Raw genomic sequence first — 18322 nt, 5'->3', positions numbered from 1 at the left:
GGGAGAACGGCAGGGCGGGACACGGTAGCCCTGGAAGTCTTGGCCAGGAGATATCTGCGGAAGAAGCAGGGAAGCTAGAGATAAAGGTTTGTGGGGTGGGGCAGTTGTCCGTACTCCCAGAAAAGACCTCTGAGTCCACACCCCACAGGCTCCAGAACTGGCTCTGATGGTCTGGCTGCTTGGCCTGGCATTCCAGCTCCTTTCCCCTAGTAAGGACTTGTATCCAGAAACACACAAATAGACAAAATTCCTACAGTTCTTGTAAAAGGATGAGCAGCCCGATTTAATAAGGAGCTAAGAGTTTGTACAGGTATTTCTCCAAAGAAGACATACAAATAGGTGCTGCCGATGTAAGGCAGAGTGTTGGCCTAAAATGTACAAAATCCCCAGTGGGGTCCTGAGGGGTGTGGTGCACTCTTGTAATCTGGGCACTCAGGAGGTAGAGGCAGGGGGATGGAAAGTTCAAGGTCACGGCGAGGTGACTCTTTGTGTAAGGTGCTTGCCAACAAGCCCGAGGACATGGGTTCAAGCCCCTGGACCGACATGGCAGAAGATGAGAACCAAATTCCCACAAGCTCAGCAAGCTCAAGTTATCCTCTGTTCTCCACAGGCATTACAGCACACACACACACACACACAGAGGGAGAGAGAGATGTGGCGGGAGAGAGAGAGAGAGAGAAAGAGAGAGAGAGAGAGAGAGAGAGAGAGAGAGAGAGAAGAGACAGACAGACACATGGACAGACACATGGAAACACAGATACAAAAATAATGAATGCAACAATTTCTAAACAAAACATTTAAGGTCATCCTTAGCCACATAGCAAGTTGGAGGACAACCTGGTCCACTAACACCATAATTTAATAAAAAAGAAGATATACAAATAGCCAATATACATCATCAGTGATTGATCAAAATACAAAGAAACATTCCAAACACATCAGGATGGCTGTTATTAAGGAAGATGGGAGACAGTGAGTGCTTGTGGGCACGTGGAGAAACTAGAATCTTTTGTTCATTGCTGCTGGGAGTGAAGAATAGTGCCGCCACCAAGAACAGGATACTACATCACCTAACAACTCCACCCCTGGTCATACACACCCAAAAGAAGTCAAAGTACAGCCAGGCATGGTGGCACACACTTGTAATCCCAGCACTCAGGATCAGGTGTTGAAGTCAGCCAGGGCTACACAGTGAGGTCCCATGGAGTGTTAGGTACAGCCTGGGCCCCATAAGCATGCTGACCTGAATTCAAAGCCCCAGTGCAGCCAGCCACAACAGCATGCACCTGAAATCCCTGCCCTCCTATGATGAGATGGGAAGTGGAGGCAGGAGGACTCCTGGAAGCTAACCGGTCAGATAGCCTGGCCTCCACAGTGGCTGACCACAAGAAAGCCTGTCTTGTAAGGTGAGAGGTGAAGACCAATGACCAAGATCCCCCTCCACGCTTTGCATGTGTGCCCCAGCCTGTGTGTACCTGCACATACAAACACATACTCAATGTTTTTCTTTTTTTAAAAAGGTGGAGCACTATTGAGGAAGATACTTGATGCCAACCTCTGGCCTCCACTTGTGTTCACACACACAAAGTCAGAAAGGAAAGAAGGGAAGAGAGGAGGGAGAGAAGAGAGGGGAAGGAGAGGAGGGATGGAGGCCGGAAGAGGACAAGTTTCCCCGTTAGATTTTGTGCCGCATCATTCACAGCACTGAGAAGACGGAGACAGCTCAGGTGTTCACTCCTAGACGAACCGTGGTAAGTGTGTTCCGTGGACTATTGCACGAAGTGCCTGCTGTCACCTGGATGAGCCTTGAAAGCACCCTATGCAAGAGGACCCAGAGTGTCTGCCTCTATTTTTCTTTTCTTTTAATTTCTAAAATTTTTTATTTTAAGCATTCCAAGACTGTCAAAACCATAGAGAAAGAAAGTAAATTGGTGGTAGACAGGCTAGGGGCTAGGAAAAGAAGGAATGGGAATGATTGTTAAGAGGTTCAGGGTTTCTTGGGATGATTAAAAGTGCTGGAAGTGCCGGGCGTGGTGGCACACGCCTTTAATCCCAGCACTCGGGAGGCAGAGGCAGAGGCAGGCGGATTTCTGAGTTCGAGGCCAGCACTTGAGAGACAGAGGCCAGCATTTTGAATTCAAGACCAGCCTGAGCTAATTGTATCTGTGTATGTAACTGTCAAAGAAAGGAACATCATGGTAACAGTATGATTCAATATATACAAAGTTACTAGTTGTAGGAAAAAAATGTTACAGTATGGAAATTACATTTCAGTGAAGGTCTTTAAAAAGTGGGGTCCTTGCACTTCAGTTTTACTCCCACAAGTCCCCTTGATCCAGCTCTGTGATCTGGTAAGGCTCAGGGTAAGGCTCAACCACTGCCCCTTCAAGCCACCATCCTGTAGCAATGAAACAGCAGCTGCCAGACACCAGACCCTTTGACCTGCGAGGCTTGACATGATTTCTCCAATGGGCCTGATCTGCCTCTGCCTCATGTCTGGCTGCTCCTGGTCCCCAGAGAGGCCCTTGTGGTCCTCACCTCTGGCTGATTCTTCCTTTCCATACAGCACATGATGTGTGCTCGGGGTACCTTGATCACAGCACAAAGCAAGGCTGCTGGTGAGCGCGGAAGGAAACTTCTGCTCTATCAGTCAGTGCACTGCACTGTGAGGATGAAGAGGGGGAAACCCCAAGACACAGCGTGAAGCTGAGAGGCAGGTCAGGGGACGCCATTGGCCCTGGCCCAGGCGGGAAGAGTCAGTCCAACCTTGCATAGAGGCCACACAGGTAAAGAAGAGATACAAACTGGGAAGGAACCAGAGCTAACACCAAGCCACTGTGGGAATGACAGCAGTGCGAGGGAGAATGAGCCCAGGAGGAGGAGGGGGACATTTCCAATGAGAGTCCACCTGAGGTAGCTGATGGGAACTCCACAAGCAGTCCTAGATCCACTTAGCAGGTCTACCCACTGGCCCCATGGTATTTCCTAGCCCCACCCCCTGCGGCACCCTATCACAGAAAGTTGGATCTCCTCTCTCACCTGGCCAAGGCCAAGGCTTCCTCACTGACTGTCCAACCCCACACGTCACATACTTGCCTTTTCTCGTTTATGCTCCTTACATGGTCCTCCATGGCCCTAACTACAAAGGCCAGACACTGTACCTGGGCACACAACCCTTCCTCCAAGGATGTGCCAGCTGGTTTTGCGGCCTGCCCGACACTCATACACGGCCCACTCCACTCCTGCGCCACACCTTCACACAAGGTGTACAGACCCTTTCTCTTTCTGCCCTTGTAGAACGGCTGTCCAGGGCCTCAGCAGCATGAAGCCTGCACCTTCACACATCCTTTCTAGACCCCAGAGGAAGTGATTCTGTGTCCCGTAAGTTAGTGCCCTGCAAAGTTAAAGAGGGAGTCCCCAGAAGGCCCCCTATGGCTTTTTTGTTTGTTTGTTTGTTTTTGTTTTTCGAGACAGGGTTTCTCTGTAGCCCTGACTGTCCTGGAACTCACTTTGTAGACCAGGCTGGCCTCGAACTCAGAAATCCGCCTGCCTCTGGCTCCCAAGTGCTGGGATTAAAGGCGTGCGCCACCATGCCCGGCCCCTGTGGCTTTTTGACCATGTGAAGCTCAAGAGACAGGTCAGGAGAGGCTGTTGGCTCTGGCTCTCTCTCTCTCTCTGGCTCTCTCTCTCTCTCTCTCTCTCTCTCTCTCTCTCTCTCTCTCTCTCGCTCTCTCTCTCTCTCTCTCTCTGAGACAATATCTCACTTTGTAGCTCAGGTTGGCCTGAAACTTGCTAAATAGACTAGACTGACTTTTAACTCACAGAGACTTACCTGATTCAAGGGCTAGGATTAAAGGTTGGCAAGTGTGTTTTTAATTAAATTGCATTGTTTTCAAGGCAGGGCCTCACACAGCCCAGACGGGCCCCCAATTTGCTTTGCTGCACAGGATGACCTTGAACTCCTGAACCTCTTGTCTCTACTTCCTAAGTGCCAGGATTACAGGTGGATGCCACCACGCTGGTTTTAAATGACATTGGAGATTGCGTTCAGCCCTTAGCTCGTTCCAGGCAAGCGTTCTACCAGCCGAGCTCCAGCTCCAGCTGTAGTGACATAATTTTAAATGACATTAAAAAAAAATGCTTAACTATCAAGCCACATGTGGTCACAAACTTGTGGTTATCTTCAACTTGACAGAATTTAGAGTTTCCATTAGTAGCCATAATTCTGTCTACCTTGTAGAAGAGTGACCCTGGGCCCAGATACATGACCGTCAAGGGCAGGAGAGCACAGACCTAGTGTGGAGCTCATAGCAAGGTGGGTGAGAGGATAGTCAGTAGTGGGAAAGGAAGGAGGGACCATGGAGAGGGGAGAGGAACAGAGGGTGGGCAGATGCAGGTGCTCCAATAAGAGGGGGTAAGGAGAATATCCATATAAGCCCATGAGCAACACTAAGTGCAGCCTCCATCCAGAGCAGACTGAGGCTCCCCAGGGACAGGACCCAAGAACTTCTGGGGTACAGAAACAGACACACACACACCCCCAGCTGTCATCTACCATGGGCTGTCATGTTAGAGCCTGTCTCTTGGCATGAATGGTTGTGGCCACAGTCACCCGCTACTCCTTGCAGGTCCCTGTTGCAGCCTATCCTTAGGTCTCCAGCCTCCCTTAGGGTTCAACCAGACTTCCTTGGCAACACCAAACACCCTTGATGCTTTCTGTCATTCAGCAGTCAGGAGCCTGTTAGAGTCTCTCCAACTGCCTGCCTCAGCTCTGACTTGCCCCTCCCCAATCCTGTTTACCTCAGCAGCCTGGGGGACCCTTGCAAATGGTACATCCAGGGGCTTCAACATCTGGCCCTACTTCCTCCTGGAGCTCATCTGTTACCACCTGGCTTCTGCCCTTCTCCCCAGCATGCTCCAGCTTCCCCGCCTTCTTGACAGTGGCGGTGGTGGGCCAGATCCCAGTCTGGGCCTCAGCTCTTGGCTTTAAGCTCTGCCTGGAATAGCTCATCTCCCAGAGGTGTCCCCTCCCTCTGCCTTTGCTCAGATGGCACTTTCTCAATTAGACCCTCCTTGGACACCTATTTATAAATGAGAAGCAAAATATCCACCATCTCCTTCTCGGCTTTATTTTTCTCTCTGGCACTTAACACTCTTGATAACAACATATGTTCCTTTCTTATTATGTTGGGTTTTTTTTCCCCCTTGTTTTTGGTATGTTTTTTCCGCTCTCTCTCTCTCCCTCTCTTTCCCTCCCTCTCTCCCTCCCCCTCCCTCTCTCTCTCTCTTTCTCCCCCCTCCCCAGAATGTCAATGAGGAGGGGGTTTTGTATCCTCTGTTCGCTCCTACATGTCCAGGACGAGTGGGGGCCTGCAGGGCACTCATGAGGTCCTTTCTGAATGTTTAGAACAGGGCCAGGTGTGGTGACACACGCCTGTAATCCCAGCCCTGGGGAGGTCAGAGGCCGGGCAGAGCTCTGTGGTGAATGAAGGAGTGAATGAATAAATGATTGAGTCACTGAACCCCCTCAAGGGTCCAGCCTTGGATCTGGACAGGACTGGGCTACCCTGGGCCCCAAGTTAACTCAACCTACCCCATGACCCCCCCCCAGGGTCTTTGATCCTTCCTGGTCCCATCCCTTGATGAACTGCCCCAACTGATAATGGCACAAGTGGCTCTCTAGGGCTGAGCTGAGTTCGAAAGCAGGTGATCCAGTCCAGAGCCATCCCAGCAGCACCCTCTCAAGATGGCCTGGGTGCACCCCAGCCCCAGGCTTCTCAGAATGCACCCCAAGCTTCCAGGAGTAGTGGGGACTAGAGGGGGAAGAGTAGGGTACCAGTGGAATGAAGATCAGCTAGGTGTGAGCTGTCACAAACTAGAAGCCATGGGTGTCCCCTGTCCCCAGGTACCACTGTGGGCAGTACCTAATAAGAATGCTGGTTCTCACTCTGCCAGGTCACTGTGCTAGGTCGAGGGGTGGGGGTTTCTCAGCTCCATCCCACTGAATGATGAATGGCCACATGAATGATGAATGAGGCCAAGAAATCAATGAGAGTGAGGACCTCCCACCCCGATAGAGCATGGACTTCTGCAGATGCACAGTGGTGAGGCTCAGTCACTTACTCCTCAGCAGACCCAGAGGAACACGGCAGGAGGTCAAGAACCCACATGTCCATCCATGCGCACGCACACGCACACGCACACACACGTGCATATTGCCAGGACCAAGGCTCACAAAATCACTGAAAGATCATATCCACACCCTGGCTCCCTGGCACCCCAGCTTTCCCAGGTCAGGGAATGTGAAATGGCAGCAACGGGGAGCAATGGCATGTGTCTGGATCATCAGAAAGGGGCACAGCAGGCCAGAATCAGGATTTCCCACCCACCCCCCAACATGCAAGTTCTCTCTAGGCAGCCACTTCTCATACAGTCTCACTGGTAGCCTCTGCAAAGCCGGTTTAATAATGACTATGTTCCAGGGTGGTCAGAGTTAGCTCTGATCACCCACTGAACGTTCTACTTAGATTATTATTGATTTTATTAGAAGGGCTGAACTTTCATTCTAGAGCCATCACCAAGCCCCAAGTTCCTGCCTCCCACCCTACTCACCCCCCGGGACTCACACATCACAATAATGATGCGTGTGACAGCGCATGTCCTGGCTGACGGGTTCTCTGCGGCATTGTGGCTTACTGCTTTAGAAGCCCAACTTCATTTAATCCCCGGGAGAGTCCTATAAGTTGAGCTGCTGTTGTCCATCAGCAGACAAAGAAACAGAGAGGTGAATTAACATGCTCAGGGTCCCCCAGCAGGCAAGGAGCACAGCTAGAGCTTCAGTCAGAACTGGTGATGCCACCGTCAGGCAAGACAGCAGGCTGGTGACCGACTGCTCAGATCAGGCTATACATGGGATTATGGGGTCTGTGCCTTAGGAAGGACAGCCCCCTACTCCCACCCCCAGGGAACACCAATGAGCAAATCCTTAGAAGGGTCCACAGTGTTGGAAGAGGCCAAATATCAAGGGAAAGCCCCAGAGTGAGGAAAGGGCAGCTCAGATCAGGCCTCCTCCTTCTGCCCAGGCCTGCCTTTGCCCTTCCAACTCATGAAGTTCAGAATGGTCCTGTAGCTGCCCCATGTCGTCTCTGTCGTCCCTCGTGTGCTGATCCTATACTCTCCCCAGGCTTGCTGGTAACAGACCTGCTGGATTCCCACTCACAGGCCTTACTGCACTGTCTTACCTCACAGAAGAGAGGTGTGAGCCCAAGAGACAGGGCATCTAGACTGAGTCAGCCAGGGTAAGAACCAGGGAAGTGGCTCCAGGTAAAAGCTGTTTAAGCCTGCTGATCTAGATCCAATCCTTGGAATCCATATAATGAGCTAAAGGCAGTGATGTGCGTCTGTAATCTCGGGATTCCCACGTGGAGACGAAAGAATAATCTGGAGTGAATGTGCAGAGCAGAAGAACCCCTGCCTCAGCAAGCTCCATGAGGTTGAAGGGGAGAACCTCGCCCCAAAAGTTGTCCTCTGACCTCCACTCAAAATGATATCCACATATACATTGTTTGTTTGCTTTCTTGCTTTCTCGCTTGCTTGCTTGTTCAAAAAAAAAAAAGAAACAAAGAAAGCATTGTAAGTATTGGAAACACAGTGGGCAAAGAGCAGAGTCAGGATTGGAATTCCAGCATCATACCCTAGAACCCCGAAGACTGGGCTCTGTCCTCTCTGGCCAGGAGACAGAGACTGCTCATCGGCTTTGGAGTCCACAGCTCTGGACTGAAACCCTGGCTCTGATGTTACTCCAGCCAAGTTCTTCTTGCTTTCCAAACCTTGGCTTTCTGTCTCATGAAACGAGGTCATTTCTCAAGAATGATCTGACTAGGAATGGAATGTAGCTCACTGGGTCAAATGCTTGCCCTGCATGCACAAAGCCCCGGGGTCTGTCCCAAGCACCACAGAAACAGGAAGTGGTGTGCACACCTGTAATTCCACCATTGCGAAGGTGGAGGCAGAAGGATCCAGAGTTCCAGGTCATCCTTGGCTACCTAACAAATTTGAGGCCAGTCTCCATTATGTAAGAGCCTTTGGTTTGATGGTAGAGCACTCGCCATGAACGGATACGGGCCCTAGGTTCCATCCCTAGCACTACAGGAATAAAAAAGTAAATGTTTAAAATTTTATTCAAGGTCCAGCAAGTGAGTGTAGGTGCCTGGCGGCAAGCCTGGTGACTTGAGTTTAATCTCCAGAATCCATGCAAAGGTGGAAGGAGGGAACAGGCTCCGAAAACTTGTCCTCCTGTCTCCATGTGTGCACACAAATGTATACATTGCTACACATAATAATAATAAACAACAACAATAATAGTAATAGTAATAATAAATAAATTTTAAACATTAAAATTGTATTTAAGCAAGCATAAAGTCCCTGTAGGTATCCAACAAATGTAACTGCCTAAATGTAACTGCCTAGAGAAACATGAGACAGTTTGCAGGAATGAGCGTCCCCCCCAGTTTTTAGCACCCCAGCCTCAAGCTACTTTCCAACTAGGAAGCTGTGGAAGGCAGGGCTCTGACTTTGAGGTTACCCTGTGAATCTGCCTCTCCTCGGGGTCAGAGGCCAGTATTGCTGTTAAGCCCTACTTTCTATAGGCTTATGTTAGGGTTCCTGGCTATTCAGTGTGTCTGCCATAGCCCAGGCCTGGTGCCATGTAAGCCCCAGACACAGATGTCTGAAAACTCACCTCTGAGGTCAAAGAGGCAGTGGGGCCTGCACTGGTGCTCTGCAAGGGCCAAGCTGTGAGGTCGCTCCCACTCAGCTTGTTACAGGGGACGCTTGGAGGTTCAGGGTGGGTGTTTACTGGGCACTGTCTGTGGTCACAGGAGCTGGGTATCTTAGAGGCCCAGGGTGAGTGTTTACTGGGCACTGTCTGTGCTCACAGACAGTTACAGGAGCCAGGTTTCTTCTTGACACCTAATATTTCTGCAGCCAGGTATGAACATAACTACCTCACAGATACCGAAACTGAGGCTTGGAAAGCCAAAGAAACCTGGAGTGCTTAGTGTGAAGACCATTCCGTCAGTCTCCTCTCCCCCACAGCAGAGGTTGTTTGAACTCTGGTGAGGACAAGGAAGTCATGGCTGCCAAACCCCGCTTTGGGACAGACCCCCAAAAGAAAGCTGTGCTCAAACATGGGCTGAAGCTGGCTTCTGAGATCCCTTCCCAAATCCTCAATATGTCCAAATGTTAGCTGTGTGCCACACATGGAGTTAGCATCTTGTTCCCAAGGCAGCCTTCAGAGGGCAGCCATGGAAGATCAAGCCCAATCAGCCAGTGTCTTTCCTGCTCTCTACAAGCCTTGGTTTCTTCCAACTGTAAAACAAGAGCACACAGGGCCTATCAGACTGCTTGAAGTAGTTATGGGACCTTAAGGGAGTTAACAGAACATCTCAGAATCATCTTGAGTCGTCAGAGAAGCTTCACACAATGGGGACAGGCTTGAGGGTTTTCCAGAGACCCAGTGCACTTTCGCCACCGAAAATATACAATATAACCAAGACGGGGGTAACCTTGTCAAGGGGAGCAGGAGCAGTGTCTAACCTGTACTATCTGGGCTATCCCAGACCTGACAAATTCACTTGGCCTATCTAAGTATTCAAGACTATCCCTGAACTTCTGGTCCTTCAGCCTGATTGCTGGGAGTGATGGCAGGCCTGGGCTGCCTGCCACACCCCTGCTGAGGCTCAGCCCTGCTAAGGGCAGCAGGGAATGGGGCCAGAAGTGTCTGAATCAAGTCCTTCATCTGTCATTTCTCAGCTGTGTGGTAAATATAGCTGTCAATCATCTCTCTGGTCTGAGCCTTGACTTCTCCAGGAAAAGCTTGTCTATCAGAGCTGTGGGGCTCAGCAGCATGAGACCTTCAAAGGCAGAGGAGCCCAGCACACTTCAGGTCTGGGTCCCACCGGCAACGGTCACGCTACCGTCCTCTCAGTGATGACTGTCCTCACCCAGTGAAGGACGGAAGAGCTGCAGCTGGGGAGAAGGCCAGGTCCTCATCGCTCTTGCTCTTACAAGCTTCTCTACTGTTCACAGTGCGAGGTTTTTCTCAGCCTCTGGGAGGCAGGACAGCGAGGCAGGAAAAGCAGGTAGTCAGGAGTCCACAGATAGGGAAACTGAGCCTCAGAGAGCAAAAGTGAGAGGCAGCGAGGAGGCCCTGCCCTTTCTTTTCCTGGAGCATTCACACCATAACCTGAACCTAAAGCACCCTTTTTCCACCAGCCTGGACCCCACTGGCCTATAAGGCTCCCCCTCTCCCAACCTATGCTCGGCCCTTTGAAAGAGGAAAATTACTGACCACCAGAACTCTCACCCCAGAGTACATTCTGAACTCTCACACCAGAGTCAGACCCCCTCTCAAATGAAAACTGTTCCGGGGACGGACATTTCTGAGATAAGGGTTTCCTGGAACGAACCCAGTCCAACCCCTCCCAACTAAGGACTGTGCCAGGGACATTTTTGAGATAAGGGTGTGAGTAAAAACCTCAGTTCCAATGAATCAAGTACATGGCCAAAGTGTGGGACGCGGTTGCAAAAGCACTTTGGAAAAACCCTTGGTTGAATCACTTAGTGACGTAAAAACTGTATTTTCCCTGCCCTGCTCCCCCCCTTGCCCTCCTCTTATAAAAGCCTGTGAAAATTTGGGCTAGGGGCCGGATCTCCTCTGCACCTTGCAGGCTGCATGAGGTCCGACCCCAGATATCTGGTATATGTGCTTTCTGTCTGCTTTCTTGTTGTTGCTGAATTAAATCTTACTCTATACATCTTAAGTACCGGTCTCAGTGTCTTCTTGGGTGCGCGGCTGACCCGAGGCTTGAGTAAGTGCCTCCCTTTGGGAGTTTTGGAGTCTTTCACCTTCACAGTCCACCTGTCTTCCAGGTCCTCAGCAACGCCTGTCGGCCCGCCTCTCATATGACCACTTCCTAGGAAGTGTCCTCCTATTGGCTAGACCATTTCCCAGACACTGGTTTCCAGTCCTCCTGCTTTAGGGGAGGCCCTGAGAGTTGGGTGTGTATGGGTGTCTTATGGAGCACCCGGCATGCAAACTAGCACAAGGCAGCTGTTTAACATCTGACACCCTTGTACCACGCCCATCCATGTCTCTCTTCTGTCACTCAAGACATGTTTAATTGGGTCAGCAAGATGACTTAGTAGGTAGAAGTGCTTGCTGGTAAGCCTGGTGATGGGTTCAAGCCCTTACCATAAAGAAGGAGAAAGCTGAGTCCCAAAAGTTGTCCTCTGACCTACACACACACACACACACACACACTAATATTTTTTTTTGTTTGCTTATTTGTTTTTGAGGCAGGGTCTCTCTCTATAGCTCTAGCTATCTTGTTCCTCACTCTGTAGACCAGGCTGGGCTTGAACCCACAGAGATCTGCCTGCTTCTGCCTTCTAAGTGCTGGGACTAAAGGTGTGCGCCATCACAGCCCAGTAGTGTATTTTCTTGTAAAGTCATGCTTATGGAGCCGCGTGTTGGGTACCCGGGATACACGCAACAGTTGAGAAAACGGGCAGAGCCCTGCTTTGATGCTCCACCACTGGAGAAGCAAATATGCCAGTGTATGGAGAGGTCAAGTGCTAATACATGCTATAAAGAGCAATGGAGCTGAAAAGGATGAGGAGGGGGAGGGAGGAAGGGAGGGATCAGAGCTCTCAAGGAAGTAAAGGGGATAAAGAGCAGAAGGAAGAGTGTACAGGGAGAAGGAACTGCCCAGTGCTGAGTCCTGCGGTGAGAAGCCCCCGGATGGGGGGTAGGGGGGACATCAGCAAGGTCACTGAGGCAGGATTTTACTCTGCTCTTGAGTCAGAGCCATTTCAGGCTCCAGGGGGTGAGAAGGAAGCAGAAAGGCCCTGAAGAAGTAATACTGGAGCAGCACCCTTTCTTTGGAGGAAATAATGTCTAACAGGAAGGAGGAAGGAAAAGCACGGGGCAGGAGGCACCTGGAGGCTGAGCTCGTGATGAGAGCTCAGTGGAGCCATGGAGAATCAAGGGAATCTCTGTGCACAGAGAGTTTTCATCTCTCATCTCCTCTGCCCGTGCTCCATTTGACAAGGCTTTCCCAGTCCAGGCATGCCTGACTGCTGGACTCAGGGGAACGTGGCAGGATTGGTAAGACATGCTGGGTGAGCACTGGCTATTTCCCTGGCCTCTGAAGTCATCTGTCCTCCCAGCTGTCCCACGACCTGACTGAGGTGGATCCTGTTTCTATTTGGATTTGGCAAATGAGGAAACAAGGTGCAGATCCACCACATCCTGCAGCTAGCAGGAGGCAGAGCCAGGACACAAGCCCAGATGGTAGACCTGCCTCTCAAAACCCACACTGGCCTCTGTAGCTGAGCCTGCTCTCTGCCCATGAGAGTGGCTGGCCCCACTGCCAGGCATCAGGTACTTGGGACTCTTCCAGCTGGCAGAGCAGGGTCATCGAATCTACCACCCCCCCACCCCCACCCCCAACCCAATTTACAGAGAAAGAAACCAAGAGGAAGAGACACCTTTGGACTCCAAATCTAGCCTTCATCCAAGACACCAACCAATCCCGGTCTCAGATGGATGTCAAAAGCCTTAGCTGGGAGCTTGCCAGGCACAACACATTCTCTTGAACTTCCTTAATCTGAGCCTGCTTTTGGGGTTAGCTACATTCCTCGGCCCCTCCGTCTTCAGCCTTTTCTGCTTTTTCCTTCCCTTGGAGTGGGGAAATGAGGACCCCTGCCAGGTGGTCCTCAGGCTCCAGTCACTCACGGGTTCTTCTACACTGTCCTCCTGACTCATTTCTAACAAGTGGTTCACGCCAAGAAGTGCCCTGCTGCCACAGGTCCTGTCTTGCCCTGCCGACCCACTGTTTTCTCAGCGTCGAGCCCAGCCGGGACAGTAAAGCAGACCCGTGACCTCCTCAGAGCTCCTCAGCCAGGAGATCTGGCAGAGGGAACTAGATCACTCCATAAAAATGGATTCCTAGAAAAACACAAACCAGCTATTTACCTTGTAAATTTTATTGCCCTAAAAAAAAAAAAAAAAAAGGTATCTCATTTTAATAAGGAAAGGAGGGAAGGCAGTCCTAGTCCCTCCTTTATTGGTGAACAAGGACACACAGTCAACAGAAACTCACAAGAGGCTGTGAGTCCGATTTATTAGCCACTTTGTCTCATAAAACCCAGCATTTTTATTAAAAGAGGACGATAGCCAAACGCTCTGCTCATTTTAAAGAAAACTGCTTTTAATGTCAGGCAAGACTTGGTTTGGGTTTTTTTTTTTTTTTCTTAATAATTTCTCAAACAAAGCTCAGACTCTCCCGACTCCACGCCTGTTCCTCCAGCCGCAGGAGGGAAAGGGATTTCTGAATCCATCTGACATGTCGGATTTCTTTGTGGCATCCACTCCATCGCTCAGCAGCCAGCCATGATGTCATAAGCCCATCAGATTTCCGGTAGGGAGAGAAAAAACGCTGGGGAATTGGAAAGAATGGATGTTTCTTATCCGTCAAAAAGGGGAGTGGGAGTGGGGGGGGACAGTGTGTTTGGAAGAGTCTGGCTGGGATGTGGGGGGAGAGGAGGCGCAAGCACAATGTTTGTGATATTAAATGTCAGACAGAACCTGAAAAGCCCAGCCACCCAGATGTTTTTTCAATATCCAGATGTCTGGCAAAGAACACACCATGCATCCTCCCGGGAGACCCTCGGCATTTTGGCTTTGACCTCGGGTCTATAGCGAGTTCTCACTGCCAGGAGCCGCGCCTCCGGCTTCCTCCCTTTGCCCTGCTCTCGGGGTGGGATTTTTTTCTTTCCCCTTCTAAATCTTTACACATGGATGGTAGGGGGTAACCAGGTCCAGGTTTTTAAAAGCTGTTGAAGCTGTGATTTGAAAAGTTCAGTCCTTGGAATTAGCTTCCAGAGAGTACGCTGTGTAAGCCAAAAAGTGGGGGAGGGGAAGTCCCTCATCCAACACACACACACACACACACACACACACCATATGTGACTCCTAAGCCATAGGACTTAAAACCCAAAACAAAACCAGCGAGGCTGCGAACAAGGACTCAGGCTGACACTGAGAAGAGTGGAGCCTTCCCCAGGAGTACACCTCCCCCAAATCAGAAAAACACACGAACAGCTTTGTTCTCCCTGACAAAGCCCCTTGCTTTCAAGGCTCTGACAGTTGCCAACAAAAGCACTGGGTAGAAGTAATTTACACTCCAACTAGGGCTTCCAGGACTCATAAAATATGGGAATGGAATTGGCTTGGCCAAGGAAACTGCTTCCGCACCACTGCAGTAGGGACCCCTCAGGTCTCAGACAGGGCAGGCCATGGCCTCCCAGTGGCCTGGCCACGTGCCCCACTGAGGCCACCTCCCAGGCCCGTGACATCACAGCTAATTGCCTCTGAAAATGAGCCAGGAACTGCAGGCCCCTCAGGGCCACAGCCCAGGGACTTCCACAGACAGGCAGCTGTGGAGGGACTCAACTCCAATTAAACCAGAGCCCTCAGATGACAAGCCAAAGGGGTGGCCGAGGGGACAGTAGCTGGCAGAAGGCAGAAGGAAGGCAGTCTGGGCTCGGGGGCAAGGGTAGAAGGTTCTATGCTCATCTATAACAGCCCCTACGTTTTGCAGAGGAGGAAACGGAGGATGAGTGACCTGCCCCAAGGCCACCCAGATAATTAAGGGGACAGACAATACTGAAGAAAAGAAACCACAGGTCTGCCGCTGAAGTAGCTCCTCCTGAATGCTATCTAATTTAATCCTCACAACAGCCTGTGAAGGGGTGGGGAGGGGATTACCATTAACCTCTGGGCCTACAAGAACCAATGGAGCAGCAGAGAGAGGTTAAGTCATTTGCCCAGGGTTACACAGCTCCTCATTAACAGAACTTGGCCTGAACTTCTGATTTTGAATGCAGTGCTGGGCAGGAGGAGGCAGTTGAGGTTTAGCTGGGAGCAGGGAATGTGATTTAAACACACGTTTAAAATGCTGGTGATCCCCACAGAACAGAAGGAAGTAAATCACTGCAAATTAATTTTTTTTAAAGCTAATCCAGGCAGGAGGGCTGGCTGGGCTGGTGGGTAGGTGGGCGGCAGCTTTGATTCTGTCCCGGCCAGAGCCTGAATAAAGTATGTAGACAGGCTCTCTAGCCATGGGCCTGCTCAAATCCCTGAAGTGGGGTGGGTTGGAGGGAGATTCCATAAAAGCTTCATCCAACATCTGCAAGAATCCGACAACCTGCCACGGGGGAAGGTGCCAGGAGAACAGGTCTGCCGGGCGTAGAAGCCATGAAAAATCAAATTACAGCCAGTTCTTCTAAGCGGGATTCCAGCGTTCCAGCCAAGAGTCTGTGATCTGAGTCATTTATGCAGCTCTATTTAGGGGTCTGACTCTGGCTAAGGGAAGCTGTTCAGGGTCCTGTCCACAGGACAGGAAGTGGGATATAGTTATGGTGGCCCTGTAATCTAGCCATCCGGGGTCCCTCGCTCTCTACGTTCTCTCAGAGTAGTGCTAAAGGAAACTTCATGCAAGAAATAGGAGCAGTCGTGTGGGTGGCACACATCTTTAATCCCAGCTCTTGCGAGGCAGAGGCCTGAGGATTTCTTAAGTTCAAGGCCAGCCTGGTCTACAGAGGTAAGTTCCAGGACAGCCAGGAAGGAAAAAAAAAAAGCAAAACAAACAAACAAAAAAACAGGACAGCCAGGGCTACATAGAAAAACCCTGACTTGAAAACAAAAACAAACAAACAAACAAAAAAGTGGGAGCAGGGGAGGGTGGGTGGGTCTGAGCCTAGGGCTAGGACAGGTGCTCTCCTTCCTGTGCCTTCTCTGATGAGGCCCTGTCCCACCCCCACCCCCACCCCCACCCCCACCCCCACACACTGCTTCAGTGTTGCTATGAGCACTCTATGCCTGCTTTTCTCCCTCTAGAACCTGCTGGCTTCTTTTAATTCATTTCTATGAGCATGGCCTGAAGTGGTGGAGCCCAGGCCTCCAGCCAGGGGAAAGGAGAAAAAAAAGAAAAATCCCTGCACACCTGCCAGGCTGAACAGCTCATTTTCTTTGGGAAGGTCTACCTGCCCACCAGGCCCTTTGCCTCCCATCCCCATCCGGCCAGCAGAAAGTGGGGTTCTGTCATCACTGAACTTCTGCTTAATGACATGGACAGACATCATTCACCATGTTGTCCATACAAAGCACCATGCCAGATATGGGACTCTCTCTCTCTCAGTATACACATACATACACATATATAGACGAACTATCACACATATATGATATATGTGATTTATGAACTATCAAGAAGTCAGGAAGAGCAAGGAAGCCTTCCTGGAAGTTGTGACAATGGCCCTGGGACCCAGGAGATGAGGAGCATTATTGACACCTCTTCCGGTCAGCCCTTACAGAGAGGCTCTCTTTGACGTCCACCCAAGCTGCCTCTCCTTCCTGGCTGTGTATTGCTTGTCATCTGTGTCCCTGTACTGATCTGGAATCCCTGTGAGGAATAAGACTAGCTCTGTCTTGGTCACTGCTCCACTGCCCATGCCTAGCTGCGTCAGGTGTTCTGTTTTGTATCAATCAACAGAATAAATAGGGGCTGTGAGGATGGCTCAGCAGGTAAAAGCACTTGCAGCCAAGCCCAAGGACTTGAGTTCAATCCCAGGGACCTACAAGGTAGAAGGGGACCACTAACTCAGCAAGTAGACCTCTGATCTTCCCAATAAGGACAGTGGTACTGGTGCTCCAGCACATGCACACGCACGCGCGCACGCGTGCGCGCGCGCGCACACACACACACACACACACGCACACACACACACACGCACACACGCACACACATACACATAAAGTAAAGTAATATATGATCTGTCTATGTAGCCCTGACTGTCCCAGAACTCACCAGGTAGACCAGGCTGGACTCAAAATTCACAGAGATCTACCTGCCTCTCTGCCTTCTGAACGATGATGTTAAAGACATATGCCACCACGCCTGACGATAAATCTTTTTTAAAGAAAGAATAAACAATACATGCAAAGAAAGGTCCCACAGGGACCAAGGGTACAGAAGGTGATAGAAAATGAGCCTGGGACTCACCCAAGAATCACCCTAGACATGTCTGTATCTCTTCACCAGCAGGCTCTTCTCTGCCCTCCCCCCTCCCCCCACCCCCCCACCCCCCACCTGCCCAGTCAAAGCGCCTTTTTTTCCTTAGAGAAGAGTGTCACTAATCCCCTGTCCCACTGGCTCTGCCCCAGGCTTGACACCTTTGGGAAGAATAAGATAGACACTAGCGTCCCCTGCCAGAACTCTGCCATGAGTTCCCGCCTCCACTCCTCCTTTTATCCAAGATACATGGACACTTGGAGCCACGGGGGCAATGACAAGCAAATCCAGAAGTCCCAAAACAACACAACCCCCATCCCTCTGTCTCATCTATACTGCCCTATACTCACTCCCCCCAATCCACACCCACACCCAAACCTCCTCACTGAAACTGAGAAAAGCAGCCAGAACGCATGGTGTTAGTCCTGTCTTCTGATTCCTAGAGTGTAGTGGGACACCAAGATATCCTCTTTCTCAGATTCCTCACTGGAGAGACGGGGACACTTCCAATGCAGCCAATTGCACCAAAGAGCAGATCGGCGGAATCAAGGTCTCCTGCCTCGACTTACTGCTCTGGGGAAAAGAGGGCTGCTGAACCCGAGGCTTGGGGCTCCCACCCGCGCAAGTCGCCATAACCAAGAGCCTAAGATTCTGGGGACGCCGCGGGGTCTGCGTGTGTGCGAGCTGCCCCTTTCCCCTCCGGGAGTTACTCAACGCACTCCAGCAAACTTTCCAGAAGCGTCTACACCTTCCCGTGGCTCTGCAGCACTACCAACAACCAGCTCGCGTCCACAGCCTCGCTTGCTCCCGGCTACCTGGAGATCCCCCGAGTCCCAGGTCCGCGCGCACCTCCACACACTCTCCAGCCACTGCGGACCTCAGCCTTGGGGATCAGTCTGTCCCCGTTTCAGATCTCCCCGGCGCCTCCTCCGCACCACCTGCGCTCATCTACACAGCCTCAGGGTTCCTCGGGTCGCTTGCGTCTACACAGCTTCAGCAGTCTCCGGGTCTACACAACCCAGCACATGAGCGATGCCCTCAAGGTTCACCCAGTGTCTCATCCCAGTGCCTACCTTGCCTACAGTGCCTCACGCTCCCGTCCTGGCTGTGCCTTCTGGTTCACACATTTTGCAATCTTGTCAGTAGAGAAAGGAAAGGAAATCTTGTAATCCTCCTGCAGCCAC

The 18322-nt window shown here is 51.0% G+C and overlaps 1 protein-coding gene across 1 annotated transcript in view; it reads right to left on the bottom strand.

The window, feature by feature from the left end:
- Tcf20 (transcription factor 20) overlaps window positions 1-18322 on the bottom strand; it is a 179032-nt gene extending 160710 nt beyond the window's left edge. The window contains exon 1 of the mRNA XM_029470172.2: window positions 18212-18322. The gene's annotated coding sequence lies outside the window, so the exon portion shown is untranslated. The remainder of the gene's footprint in view (window positions 1-18211) is intronic.

This window comes from Mus caroli, unplaced genomic scaffold (genome assembly GCF_978045245.1).
Source record: "Mus caroli unplaced genomic scaffold, Mus_caroli_1 scaffold_16, whole genome shotgun sequence".
In the NCBI taxonomy this organism is placed as follows: domain Eukaryota; kingdom Metazoa; phylum Chordata; class Mammalia; order Rodentia; family Muridae; genus Mus; species Mus caroli.
Note: the sequence above shows the minus strand (reverse complement) of the source record. Positions and strands in the feature narration are given on the sequence as shown.